General features: G+C 45.3%; 1 pseudogene; it reads right to left on the bottom strand.

Moving 5' to 3' along the window:
• The window catches only part of LOC129835430 (uncharacterized), a 41500-nt pseudogene that overhangs the window by 12796 nt on the left and 13869 nt on the right, over positions 1–14835 (bottom strand).

Consider the following 14835-nt stretch of genomic DNA (forward strand, 5'->3'; position numbering starts at 1 on the left):
ATCCCAGAAACCCTAGACCCACTCCAATTTGCATACCGCCCAAACAGATCCACAGATGATGCAATCTCTATTGCACTCCACACTGCCCTTTCCCACCTGGACAAAAGGAACACTTATGTGAGAATGCTATTCTATGATTACAGCTCAGCGTTCAACACCATAGTACCCTCAAAGCTCATCACTAAGCTAAGGATCCTGGGACTAAACACCTCCATCTGCAACTGGATCCTGGACTTCCTGACGGGCCGCCCCCAGGTGGTGAGGGTAGGTAGCAACACATCTGCCACACTGATCCTCAATACTGGAGCCCCCCAGGGGTGCGTGCTCAGTCCTCTCCTGTACATCCTGTTCACCCACGACTGCATGGCCAGGCACAACTCCAACACCATCATTAAGTTTGCAGATGACACAACAGTGGTAGGCTTGATTACCGACAATGACGAGACAGCCTATAGGGAGGAGGTCAGAGACCTGGCCGGGTGGTGCCAGAATAACAACCTATCCCTCAACGTAACCAAGACTAAGGAGATGATTGTGGACTACAGGAAAAGGAGGACCGAGTATTCTCATCGACAGGGCTGCAGGGGAGCAGGTTGAGAGCTTCAAGTTCCTTGGTGTCCACATCACCAACAAACTAGAATGCATCCAAACACACCAAGACAGTCGTGAAGAGGGCACAACAAAGCCTATTCCCCCTCAGGAAACTAAAAAGATTTGGCATGGGTCCTGAGATCCTCAAAAGGTTCTACAGCTACAACATCGAGAGAATCCTGACTGGTTGCATCACTGCCTGGTACGGTAATTGCTTGGCCTCTGACCGCAAGGCACTACAGAGGGTAGTGGGTACGGCCCAGTACATCACTGGGGCTAAGCTGCCTGCCATCCAGGACCTCTACACCAGGCGGTGTCAGAGGAAGGCCCTAAAAATTGTCAAAGACCCCATCCACCCCAGTCATAGACTGTTCTCTCTAATACAACATAGCAAGCGGTACCGGAGTGCCAAGTCTCAGACAAAAAGGCTTCTCTACAGTTTTAACCCCTAAGCCATAAGACTCCTGAACATGTAATCAAATGGCTACCTCAATCAGCCTGACTAACCAGTGTCTGTATGCAGCCTCACTACTTTTATAGCCTCGCTACTGTATATAGCCTCGCTACTGTTATAGCCTCACTACTGTTATAGCCCCACTACTGTTATAGCCCCGCTACTGTTATAGCCTAGCTACTGTTATAGCCTCACTACTGTTATAGCCTCACTACTGTTATAGCCCCACTACTGTTACAGCCCCGCTACTGTATATAGCCTCGCTACTGTATATAGCCCCACTACTGTTATAGCCCCGCTACTGTTACAGCCTCGCTACTGTTATAGCCTCGCTACTGTATATAGCCCCGCTACTGTTATAGCCTCGCTACTGTATATAGCCTCGCTACTGTTATAGCCTCTCTACTGTTATAGCCTCGCTACTGTTACAGCCTCGCTACTGTTATAGCCTCGCTTCTGTTATAGCCTCGCTACTGATATAGCCTCGCTACTGTATATAGCCTCGCTACTGTTATAGCCCCGCTACTGTTATAGCCTCGCTACTGTTATAGCCTCGCTACTGTTATAGCCTCGCTACTGTTATAGCCTCGCTACTGATATAGCCCCGCTACTGTATATAGCCTCGCTACTGTTATAGCCCCGCTACTGTTATAGCCTCGCTACTGTTACAGCCTCGCTACTGTTATAGCCTCTCTACTGTATATAGCCTCGCTACTGTTATAGCCTCGCTACTGTTACAGCCCCGCTACTGTTATAGCCTCACTACTGTTACAGCCCCGCTACTGTTATAGCCTCACTACTGTTATAGCCCCGCTACTGTTATAGCCTCACTACTGTTATAGCCCCGCTACTGTTACAGCCTCGCTACTGATATAGCCTCACTACTGTTATAGCCTCACTACTGTTATAGCCTCACTACTGTTATAGCCTCACTACTGTTATAGCCTCACTACTGTTATAGCCTCGCTACTGTTATAGCCCCGCTACTGTTATAGCCTCATTTCTGTTATAGCCCCGCTACTGTTATAGCCTCACTACTGTTATAGCCCCGCTACTGTTACAGCCTCGCTACTGTTATAGCCTCACTACTGTTATAGCCCCGCTACTGTTATAGCCTCACTACTGTTATAGCCTCACTACTGTTATAGCCTCACTACTGTTATAGCCTCGCTACTGTTACAGCCCCGCTACTGTTATAGCCTCACTACTGTTATAGCCCCGCTACTGTTATAGCCTCGCTACTGTTATAGCCCCGCTACTGTTATAGCCTCTCTACTGTTATAGCCTCACTACTGTTATAGCCCCGCTACTGTTATAGCCTCACTACTGTTATAGCCTCACTATTGTTATAGCCTCACTACTGTTATAGCCTCGCTACTGTTACAGCCTCGCTACTGTTATAGCCTCGCTACTGTTATAGCCCCACTACTGTATATAGCCTCGCTACTGTTACAGCCTCGCTACTGATATAGCCTCTCTACTGTATATAGCCTCACTACTGTTATAGCCCTACTACTGTATATAGCCTCACTACTGTATATAGCCCCACTACTGTATATAGCCCCGCTACTGTTACAGCCTCGCTACTGTATATAGCCTCGCTACTGTATATAGCCTCGCTACTGTATATAGCCTCGCTACTGTTATAGCCCCACTACTGTATATAGCCCCGCTACTGTATATAGCCTCGCTACTGTTATAGCCTCGCTACTGTTACAGCCTCGCTACTGTTATAGCCCCACTACTGTTATAGCCCCACTACTGTTACAGCCTCGCTACTGTATATAGCCTCGCTACTGTATATAGCCTCGCTACTGTTATAGCCTCGCTACTGTTATAGCCTCGCTACTGTTATAGCCCCACTACTGTATATAGCCTCACTACTGTTATAGCCCCGCTACTGTTATAGCCCCACTACTGTTATAGCCCCGCTACCGTTACAGCCTCGCTACTGTTATAGCCTCGCTACTGTTATAGCCCCACTACTGTTATAGCCTCACTACTGTTATAGCCTCGCTACTGTTATAGCCCCACTACTGTTATAGCCCCACTACTGTTATAGCCCCGCTACTGTTACAGCCTCGCTACTGTTATAGCCCCACTACTGTTATAGCCCCACTACTGTTATAGCCCCACTACTGTTATAGCCTCACTACTGTTATAGCCCCACTACTGTTATAGCCCCACTACTGTTACAGCCCCACTACTGTTATAGCCCCACTACTGTTATAGCCCCACTACTGTTATAGCCCCACTACTGTATATAGCCTCACTACTGTTATAGCCTCACTACTGTTATAGCCCCGCTACTGTATATAGCCTCGCTACTGTTATAGCCTCACTACTGTTATAGCCCCACTACTGTATATAGCCTCGCTACTGTATATAGCCCCACTACTGTAAATAGCCCCGCTACTGTATATAGCCTCACTACTGTTATAGCCCCACTACTGTATATAGCCTCGCTACTGTTATAGCCCCACTACTGTATATAGCCTCGCTACTGTTATAGCCCCACTACTGTATATAGCCTCACTACTGTATATAGCCCCGCTACTGTTATAGCCTCGCTACTGTATATAGCCCCACTACTGTATATAGCCTCGCTACTGTTATAGCCCCGCTACTGTATATAGCCTCGCTACTGTTATAGCCTCGCTACTGTATATAGCCCCACTTCTGTATATAGCCCCGCTACTGTTATAGCCCCGCTACTGTTATAGCCTCGCTACTGTATATAGCCCCACTACTGTATATAGCCTCGCTACTGTTACAGCCTCGCTACTGTTATAGCCCCACTACTATATATAGCCTCACTACTGTTATAGCCCCACTACTGTATATAGCCTCGCTACTGTATATAGCCTCACTAATGTTATAGCCCCACTACTGTATATAGCCTCTCTACTGTATATAGCCTCACTACTGTTATAGCCCCGCTACTGTATATAGCCTCACTACTGTTATAGCCTCGCTACTGTTATAGCCTCGCTACTGTTATAGCCTCGCTACTGATATAGCCTCTCTACTGTATATAGCCTCGCTACTGTTATAGCCCCGCTACTGTTATAGCCTCGCTACTGTTATAGCCTCGCTACTGATATAGCCTCTCTACTGTATATAGCCTCACTACTGTTATAGCCCCACTACTGTTATAGCCTCGCTACTGTTACAGCCTCGCTACTGTATATAGCCTCGCTACTGTATATAGCCCCGCTACTGTTATAGCCCCACTACTGTTATAGCCTCGCTACTGTTATAGCCTCTCTACTGTTATAGCCCCACTACTGTTATAGCCCCACTACTGTTATAGCCTCACTACTGTTATAGCCTCGCTACTGTTATAGCCTCTCTACTGTTATAGCCCCACTACTGTTATAGCCCCACTACTGTTATAGCCCCACTACTGTTATAGCCCCGCTACTGTTATAGCCTCACTACTGTTATAGCCTCACTACTGTTATAGCCTCACTACTGTTACAGCCTCGCTACTGTATATAGCCCCGCTACTGTTATAGCCTCACTACTGTTATAGCCCCGCTACTGTTATAGCCTCACTACTGTTATAGCCCCGCTACTGTTACAGCCTCGCTACTGATATAGCCTCACTACTGTTATAGCCTCACTACTGTTATAGCCTCACTACTGTTATAGCCTCACTACTGTTATAGCCTCACTACTGTTATAGCCTCACTACTGTTATAGCCTCACTACTGTTATAGCCTCACTACTGTTATAGCCCCGCTACTGTTATAGCCCCACTACTGTTATAGCCTCACTACTGTTATAGCCCCGCTACTGTTATAGCCTCACTACTGTTATAGCCCCGCTACTGTTACAGCCTCGCTACTGTTATAGCCTCACTACTGTTATAGCCCCGCTACTGTTATAGCCTCACTACTGTTATAGCCTCACTACTGTTATAGCCTCACTACTGTTATAGCCTCGCTACTGTTATAGCCCCACTACTGTTATAGCCCCACTACTGTTATAGCCCCACTACTGTTATAGCCTCACTACTGTTATAGCCCCACTACTGTTATAGCCCCACTACTGTTACAGCCCCACTACTGTTATAGCCCCACTACTGTTATAGCCCCACTACTGTTATAGCCCCTCTACTGTTATAGCCTCACTACTGTTATAGCCTCGCTACTGTTATAGCCTCTCTACTGTTATAGCCTCACTACTGTTATAGCCTCACTACTGTTATAGCCTCACTACTGTTACAGCCTCACTACTGTTATAGCCCCGCTACTGTTATAGCCTCTCTACTGTTATAGCCTCGCTACTGTATATAGCCTCGCTACTGTTATAGCCTCGCTACTGTTATAGCCTCTCTACTGTATATAGCCTCGCTACTGTTATAGCCTCACTACTGTTATAGCCCCGCTACTGTTATAGCCCCGCTACTGTTATAGCCTCACTACTGTTATAGCCTCTCTACTGTATATGGCCTCTCTACTGTTATAGCCTCGCTACTGTTATAGCCTCTCTACTGTATAAAGCCTCGCTACTGTATATAGCCTCACTACTGTTATAGCCTCTCTACTGTATATAGCCCCGCTACTGTATATAGCCTCACTACTGTTACAGCCCCGCTACTGTTATAGCCTCACTACTGTTATAGCCTCTCTACTGTATATAGCCCCGCTACTGTTACAGCCTCGCTACTGTATATAGCCTCACTTCTGTATATAGCCTCGCTACTGTATATAGCCTCAGTACTGTTATAGCCTCACTACTGTTATAGCCTCACTACTGTATATAGCCTCGCTACTGTTACAGCCTCGCTACTGTATATAGCCTCACTACTGTATATAGCCTCGCTACTGTATATAGCCTCACTACTGTTATAGCCTCACTACTGTTATAGCCTCACTACTGTTATAGCCTCACTACTGTTATAGCCTCGCTACTGTATATAGCCTCACTACCGTTATAGCCTCTCTACTGTATATAGCCCCGCTACTGTTACAGCCTCGCTACTGTTATAGCCCCACTACTGTTATAGCCCCACTACTGTATATAGCCCCACTACTGTTATAGCCTCACTACTGTTATAGCCTCACTACTGTATATAGCCTCGCTACTGTTATAGCCTCACTACTGTATATAGCCTCACTACTGTATATAGCCTCGCTACTGTATATAGCCTCGCTACTGTTATAGCCTCACTACTGTTATAGCCTCTCTACTGTATATAGACCCGCTACTGTTACAGCCTCGCTACTGTATATAGCCTCACTACTGTTATAGCCCCGCTACTGTTATAGCCTCGCTACTGTATAAAGCCTCGCTACTGATATAGCCTCGCTACTGTATATAGCCTCGCTACTGTTATAGCCTCACTACTGTATATAGCCCCGCTACTGTATATAGCCTCACTACTGTTATAGCCTCCCTACTGTATATAGCCTCACTACTGTTATAGCCTCACTACTGTTACAGCCTCGCTACTGTATATAGCCCCACTACTGTATATAGCCTCACTACTGTTATAGCCTCCCTACTGTATATAGCCTCACTACTGTTAAAGCCTCACTACTGTTATAGCCTCACTACTGTTATAGCCCCACTACTGATATAGCCTCACTACTGTTATAGCCTCACTACTGTTATAGCCTCGCTACTGTATATAGCCTCGCTACTGTTTTAGCCCCACTACTGTTATAGCCTCACTACTGTTATAGCCTCACTACTGTATATAGCCCCGCTACTGTTATAGCCTCTCTACTGTTATAGCCTCTCTACTGTTATAGCCTCACTACTGTTATAGCCTCACTACTGTTATAGCCTCGCTACTGTATATAGCCTCGCTACTGTTATAGCCCCACTACTGTTATAGCCCCACTACTGTATATAGCCTCACTACTGTATATAGCCCCGCTACTGTTATAGCCTCTCTACTGCTATAGCCTCGCTACTGTTATAGCCTCACTACTGATATAGCCTCTCTACTGTTATAGCCTCACTAAAGATATAGCCTCTCTATTGTATATAGCCTCACTACTGATATAGCCTCACTACTGTTATAGCCTCTCTACTATTATAGCCTCTCTACTGTATATAGCCTCACTACTGTTACAGCCTCACTACTGTTATAGCCCCACTACTGTTATAGCCTCGCTACTGTTATAGCCTCTCTACTGTTATAGCCTCGCTACTGTTATAGCCTCTCTACTGTTATAGCCTCTCTACTGTATATAGCCTCACTACTGTTATAGCCCCACTACTGTTATAGCCTCGCTACTGTTCTAGCCTCTCTACTGTATATAGCCCCACTACTGTTACAGCCCCGCTACTGTTTTTCACTGTCTTTTTACTGTTGTTTTATTACTTTACTTACCTATTGTTCACTTAATACCTTTTTTGCATTATTGGTTAGAGCCTGTAAGTAAGCATTTCACTGTAAATACCTGTTGTATTCGGAGCACGTGACAAATAAACTTTGATTTGATGACCTTTTATACACTATATTAGGCCCAGCCTTTGGAACTTTGGTTTTCTTAGATATGGCTATTATATTGTGATCACTACATCCAATGGATTTGGAGACTGCTTTAAAGCAGATTTCTGCAGCATTAGTAAAGATGTGATCAATACATGTGGATGATTTCACCAGTGCTATTTGTAAACACCCTGGTAGGTTGACTGATAACCTGCACCATGTGGCCGGTTCTGTTTACAGTTTAAAGCTTTTTCTTGATTGGGCAGCTTGATGAAAGCCAGTCAATATTTAGGTCCGCCTGAAAATCACCTCTGTTATCACATGCATTACACATGTGCTTGGCCTATACTCACTATCAGTCTTCTTGATTGATGACTGTGGAGCTTTCTTCAGTGTCACACTGGCTCAGAACTCTGTCCCCCGCTCTGTTCCCCGCTCTGTCCCGCCTCCTTTCCCCCTAGGACTATGCCTCAGGACTACATGGCCTAATGACTCCTGGCTGTCCCCAGTCCATCTGGTCGTGCTGCAGCTCCAATTTCAACTGTTCTGCCTATGGAACCCTGACCTGTTCACCGGACGTGCTACCTTGTTCCGGAGCTGCTGTTTTTGTCTCTCTCTCTCTCGACCGCACCTGCTGTCTCAACCTCTGAATGCTCGGCTATGAAAAGCCAACTGACATTTACTCCTGAGGTGCTGACCTGTTGCACCCTCTACAATCACTCTTATTATTATTTGACCCTTTTGGTCATCTATGAATGTTTGAACATCTTGAAGAACGATCTTGCCTTAATGGAAGAGGACTGGCCACCTCTCAGAGCCTAGTTCCTCTCTAGGTTTCTTCCTAGGTTCCTTCCTTTCTAGGGAGTTTGTCCTAGCTGCTGTGCTTCTGCGTTGGTTGCTGTTTGGGGTTTTAGGCTGGGTTTCTGTATAAGCTTTTTGTGACATCTGCTGATGTAAAAAGGGCTTGATAAATTAATGTGATTGACTGTCTGGTCTACTCAAGAAAGCCATTGGTCAACTGCAAAACATACAGGATGCTGCAGCACTGGTACTGACCAAGACCAGACGGAGAGCATTACACCGGTTTTAAAGTCTCTGCACTGACTGCCTGTACGTTTTAGAATTCATTTTAAGACTCTTCTAAGAATCTATTCTAGATTCTTCTATGGTTTTTAAATCAACCCATGATTGTGCAACCCAATACATGTCAGACATGCTTTTAAGTTACATACCCAGTAGGTCCCTCAGGTGCTCTGGCATTGGCCTTTTAACTATCCCAAAGCCGGACATTCTGCTCTGTGGACAATGAATCCCAATGTTAGGGTAGAGACATAGGTACCTTGTCGTTATATAATCTCTGGTGCCACTATAAGAGGTCAGTCGTGAGTGCCATGATGGGGGTAGGTACATAATATTTGGTCTATTTAGAGAAAATGGTACATATCGCAAAAAACACATGCATTCCCATCCTGATGTAGGCTATATTTAACCCACTATGTTACATCTTGATCCCAGTTTGATTTGTAGGAGAAAAAGAGTGAGGAGCCATTGACCCCAACATGGCTACCTATGACCTCCACTATCATATAAAATCAAGCTTTATTTATACAGCACATTTCAGACATGGAATGCAATGCAATGTGCATCACGGGGAAAGAAACTAATTTAAAACATTGAAAATAAATACTGAAGTTTACTAAACAACAAACATTAGGAGATACAAAACTAAAGAATAATAAAAACTGAATGACTAAAAAGCTCCACAAGGAAAAGCAAAGCTAAAAAGGTGAGTTTTAAGATCTCTTTTAAATATGTCCACAGTTTCGGCCCTCAGGTTCTCTGGCAGGCTATTCCATAGGCTGGGGGCATAGTAACAAGCTGCCGCCTATTCCTCTCTTTGGATTGGTGTATACATCTCATTATTTTAATACTTTTTTGAGTATTGGATGAGGGGCGTTGATGTCAACCGCTTGTATTCAATGGAGAGAGATACTATGCTACTAGCCTCATGCCATGAATATGCATAGCGATCTCGAGACAACTCCGATATAAAGTGTTTTTTCTGAAAGTTGCCCGAGATGTCACGTGTCCTACTTATATCAGTACACTCGTCTCATTGACCTCCATACCAAAACTCCTCGCTTGGTGAGCGAAAGAAGCAAAACACCACCACCTGCTGGAGAATACATTTTTGGCCCAGTTTATTTTATTTAACTAGGCAAGTCAGTTATGAACAAATTATTTTTTACAATGACGGCTAACCAGGGAACTGAAACGGCCCAATACTCTAACCACTAGGCTACCTGCCGCCCCAAGGGGTAACAACAGTTGTGTAAGTTCGCCTCTTCCTCTCTGGTGGCACTCAACAGGTAAGAACCCCTCTGACTATCATGCTGCCACTGAGGGTGGGGAATATTCCAGGAGATAACAGCAGCTTGTTGGACTAGATCAGACATTATCCATTCAGCTGCAAGGGTGAGGAGAAGAACCCTCAATAGGCCTAAAGTAATTATCCTATAACTCTTCCTACAGATTTTTGAATTCCAACGGTCATCTCGAGATGCCTCCAACTCTGCCGGTTTGATCCACCGGTTCTCATTCAAGCCAAAAACCTGTCTCAATTGTGTCTCCAAGTACCCTAAAATCAGAACAACATTGGGATAAAGACGAACTCCAGGTAAAATGTGAAGAAATATATGTGGGAATTGCAGTGGAGGTAATTATTCGAAAGCAGAGGCATCCTTTTCTCACCATCACATTTTCGTCTTGGTGACGATCCAACGGCCACTAAATTCCCGCACACCTTTTTCAGAACATGGTGTCTCTAGGCTACATCTGAAATGGTCCTCTATTCAGGATTACACTACTATGGGAGTGAGTCCAGAGTAAGTAAATGGTCCTAGCTACCATGTTTACAATTAAAGGGAGAAAACCCTTTTTAAATGGTAAAACATAGGATTGTTGACAGTGCCATAGCCGCGGGAAGTAAGGGTGCTGAAGGTGCTACAGCATCCCCTGAAGAATCTGAATAAAAATAAAATGTGAATAAAATATATATACTGTATAATAAAATAAAATAAAAGTATTGCGCTGAGCCTTTTAATAGCCATGATATAGCTGTTTTCCAGCCCCCCCCCCCCCCCCCCCCCCCCCAACATACTTCCCACGGCTATGGGCAGTGCTTGACTTGGGAAGGAGCTCACCCTTCTACTTCTTGAGCTCCTGTTCCTGTTATAGAATATGAATTCAAAACTATTGTGGAGCTCCTGCACCTCAACATAAACTGTGCCAGGACCCAAAATGAGTACCAGCACTTATTTTAGTCCAAGTCAAGCACTGAGGGAGATCATCTGAGAACAATATCCAATTTAGTAAGAAAAACAGATCTACTCGACTATTAAAACGGTAAGACTGATAGGTTATTAATAGAATGCATACATGCAGACTGATCATCACTGACAGCCAGGTGTCAATCAATAATTTAGGCTACAGGTGTGCGCTTGATGCAAAATGAGGGGGAGGGTGTTAGAGAAGAAGGAAACTTAATATATAATATAATAATATAGAGAATCTGTAATGCTTTAAAGGTTTCCCATTTTCCAATGACAAGCCAAGCGCCCTCTTTATGAAATTGCGCACACGCATGTTGCTCCCGCTAAAGCAAGCCCAGATAGGAACACAATCATCAGCTTTTGCTGATAAGGGGAACCATTTCAGTGATGAACTGAGTTGCAATTTTACGGTTGTCTATATATTTTTGGGCTATTTTGTAAAAATCCTTGAAAAAATAATTAACTTAATTTAAGTTTAGGGTTAGGTGTAAGGTTTAGGGTTAGGCGTACGGTTATCAGTGTGGTTAAGGTTAGGGTGAGGCCTCCACTGGAGAGGGCATCAGTGCAGGGTGGGTGTCGTGGAAAAAGTGGGGTCACTGGATGATAGCTTATTCTTTTACTTCAATGCCTCAGACTCCTGGGAAATGAAAGGGAGAAGGACAGATCAGCCCGGAAATTAAGACTCATTGTGTTGTGAACTCTTTGACAGAGAGAGTATTCTTGTAAGGTCTTAATTGGATAATCACTTCATTAAATGACTGTTGTAAACATATTCTCAAATATCTGTTAAATATAGCCTACTTGTATTGTCCTGTGCAGCAGTAGGGAGTAATGCATGAGTAGGACACTATTGCCCTCTTGTGGATGACTGCAGTTGCAGACTCTTCATACAGTGTGAGGCAATAACTAAACCTTTAAAGGCCAATTGCAGTCCCTGTGTTTTGTATTATATTGTACAACACCTGATGAAACTAACACTTTAAAAGTGGTAAAAAAAAATGTTCAGTGCTATTTCCTGATAGTTGCTTGTTGAAAATACAATCTACACAGGACCTTCTAATCAGCAGTTTTTGCATGGGTGTTGTTTCAGCTTTCCTGGTGACATGATCAATATATGTAATAGGTATAACAGACCAATAACAAAGTGAGAGTGTGTTCCAAATCTCTCAGCCAATAACAGCTACTTTTCCGTTTCCCCCTCCCCACTCAGACCACTCCCAGACAGTCCTAGCTAAATTATTGCTTGAGAAATAGGTTTTTGTAATAAAAAAGCAATTTTTGTTTATTTTTTACTATTTTAATGGAACACTATTCCAGATATTGATATAAAAATGGCTGCATTGGGCCTTTTAAAGATGACCGTCTTTAAGCCTGGTGAATATCACATGTGAATACAGTAATTCTCCAACAGTAATTCTTATGATCTGAAAGTTCTTGTCCACATCTATCGTTCCTCTGAGTAAATTCTCCAGGATCTTCACTGGAACCTCCACCAGGTGGTTGTTGACACGGTGGTTCAGCCCGTAGGCCCCGAACACCGGGAACTTGTACAGTGCGATGTAGGGCTCGTTCTGGTCGTAGTCGGTGCAGCAGTATGCCAACCACATGTACTCGGGGACGGCCACACGGTCCCAGCGGATCGTGTTCCCGGAGGTCGTGACCACGAAGGCTTTGCCACGGCAGTAGTTGTTGAGACGTTTGCGGATGAGGTCCTCCTGCTCGGCCCAGGGCCCGATCTTGAACATGCGGATCTGCGACAAGAGGCAAGAAAATGACTTATATTCCCCATACAACTTCTGATTATTATTCATCTTCCACCCTCTCCAGCACTGAAACGGTTTAAGGTAGACACAACAAACCTTCTTTTTTTAATTTTTTTATTTTATCCCCCTTTCTTCCCAATTTTTCGTGGTATCCAATCGCTAGTAATTACTATCTTGTCCTATCGCTACAACTCCCGTACGGGCTCGGGAGAGACGAAGGTCGAAAGCCACGCGTACTCCGAAGCACAACCCAACCAAGCCGCACTGCTTCTTAACACAGCGTGACTCCAACCCGGAAGCCAGCCGCACCAATGTGTCGGAGGAAACACCGTGCACTTGGCCCCCTTGGATAGCGCGCACTGCGCCCGGCCCGCCACAGGAGTCGCTGGAGGGCGATGTGACAAGGATATCCCTACCGGCCAAACCCTCCCTAACCCGGACGACGCTAGCCCAATTGTGCGTCGCCCCACGGACCTCCCGGTCGCGGCCGGCTGCGACAGAGCCTGGGCGCGAACCCAGAGACTCTGGTGGCGCAGTTAGCACTTCGATGCAGTGCCCTAGACCACTGCGCCACCCGGGAGGCCCCCAAAACCTTCTTTAAAATGTGCAGACTGAACCAACGTACCTGGGGCACCACGTTGATCATTGTGTCGGTGAAGGCCTTGTCCAGGGGGTCGGACTTGTGCTCATCAGGGTTGAGGAGGCCTCTCTTGTACTGGGCCACGTCAGCATAGTATTCCAGCAAGGCTGTCCTCGAAGTTCATGAACATGTAGGAGGACTGGGGGAACGGCTCCCACATGTTGCTGCTGCCGTTCTCTGACGCCAACTACAGAGGGAGAGAGAGGAAGGGATGGAGAGAGAGTGGATGGGAAGGAGGGCGAGAGGAAGGGATGGAGAGAGAGTGGAATGGAAGGAGGGCGAGAGGAAGGGATGGAGAGAGAGTGGAAGGGGAGGAGGGCGAGAGGAAGGGATGGAGAGAGAGTGGAAGGGAAGGAGGGCGAGAGAGGGAGGGATGGAGGGAGAGAGGGGGTAGAGACAGATACAGATAGAAAGAGGGAGGTGGAGAGGTGGGGAGAGATCGAGACAGAGGAAGAAAACGAGGGGATTTTAATGGAGAGTTGAAGATGGAAAATGAGGGGAGGATCAATTCATTTTGCATATGCACAACACCTGCTTCCTACATGAACGGCTATCACAACAGTATCCTATTGTAACACCCATTCACACAACCTATAAAGCTGCTTATCTCCAGTGTTTCATTTTGCGTAGAGCAGCAGAATTGTCCTCACAGCTCAGCAAGCCTTTCCAACTAGTGTATGGGTGTTAGTCATCTGCATCCATGAGAGAACATGTTTGAAATGACATAGGGTTTCTAACTCGCTATCTAGAGCATGCAACCATCTTGGCCTCTCTCGTACTCTCTTACTCTCTCTCTCGCTCTCTCTCTCTCTCTCTCTCTCTCTCTCTCTCTCTCTCTCTCTCTCTCTCTCTCTCTCTCTCTCTCTCTCTCTCTCATTGTCATTGCACCTATCTTCTTTAGTGGTCTTGTCTGCCTCTTTCAGTTAACACTCTCTCAGCATGTGTTCCCCTCTCTCCTTGAGAGGGGAACACATGGCCTTCACACAGTATTCTGTGTTTGAGTCGTCTCTCTCCCTCCCGCCTTTCTAAATTTCCCAGATAGAGCATCATCATCAGATAGACGTATTTTACTGGCTGACACTATCGCATCCTGTCGTTCATGCTCTGCAGCCTCTGTTAGGCCCTGAAAGGCTGTGTTTTTGTTATCAATCTCATGCTTTCTGCTCAGTAGAGAGGAACTCAAGGTCCCTTGTGTGTTGGGGTCCATCAATGCAGAACGTGGTTTGAGCTGACGGTCATTCTTCCACGCTGCCTCTCATTCCCTGAAGTGGAGATATGCAAAGTGTGTGTGTGCGTGTGTGTGTAGATCTGTGGCAAGCCTTCGCAGCTCTTTCATGTAAAGACTGAGGTGTGAGCAGAACAAGGCTTTGTGCAGTGGTAGATTGGGAGGGAGACTTGAGGAAGGCTCTGAAACAAAATGAAGACCTAGCTGTGCTATGATTATTTCAAATCACAGACATGTTGTGGATTCATTGATTGTCACTGGAATTATTATGATGGGCTTCTAGTGAATAAGCTTGTAGATGTACAGAAAAACAACATTCCATCCAGGATCGTCAGTTAAATCAGTAGCAATGACTTTGAATTTTTATTTTTACTCATTA

The sequence above is a fragment of the Salvelinus fontinalis genome, chromosome 36 (genome assembly GCF_029448725.1).
Source record: "Salvelinus fontinalis isolate EN_2023a chromosome 36, ASM2944872v1, whole genome shotgun sequence".
Taxonomy (NCBI): domain Eukaryota; kingdom Metazoa; phylum Chordata; class Actinopteri; order Salmoniformes; family Salmonidae; genus Salvelinus; species Salvelinus fontinalis.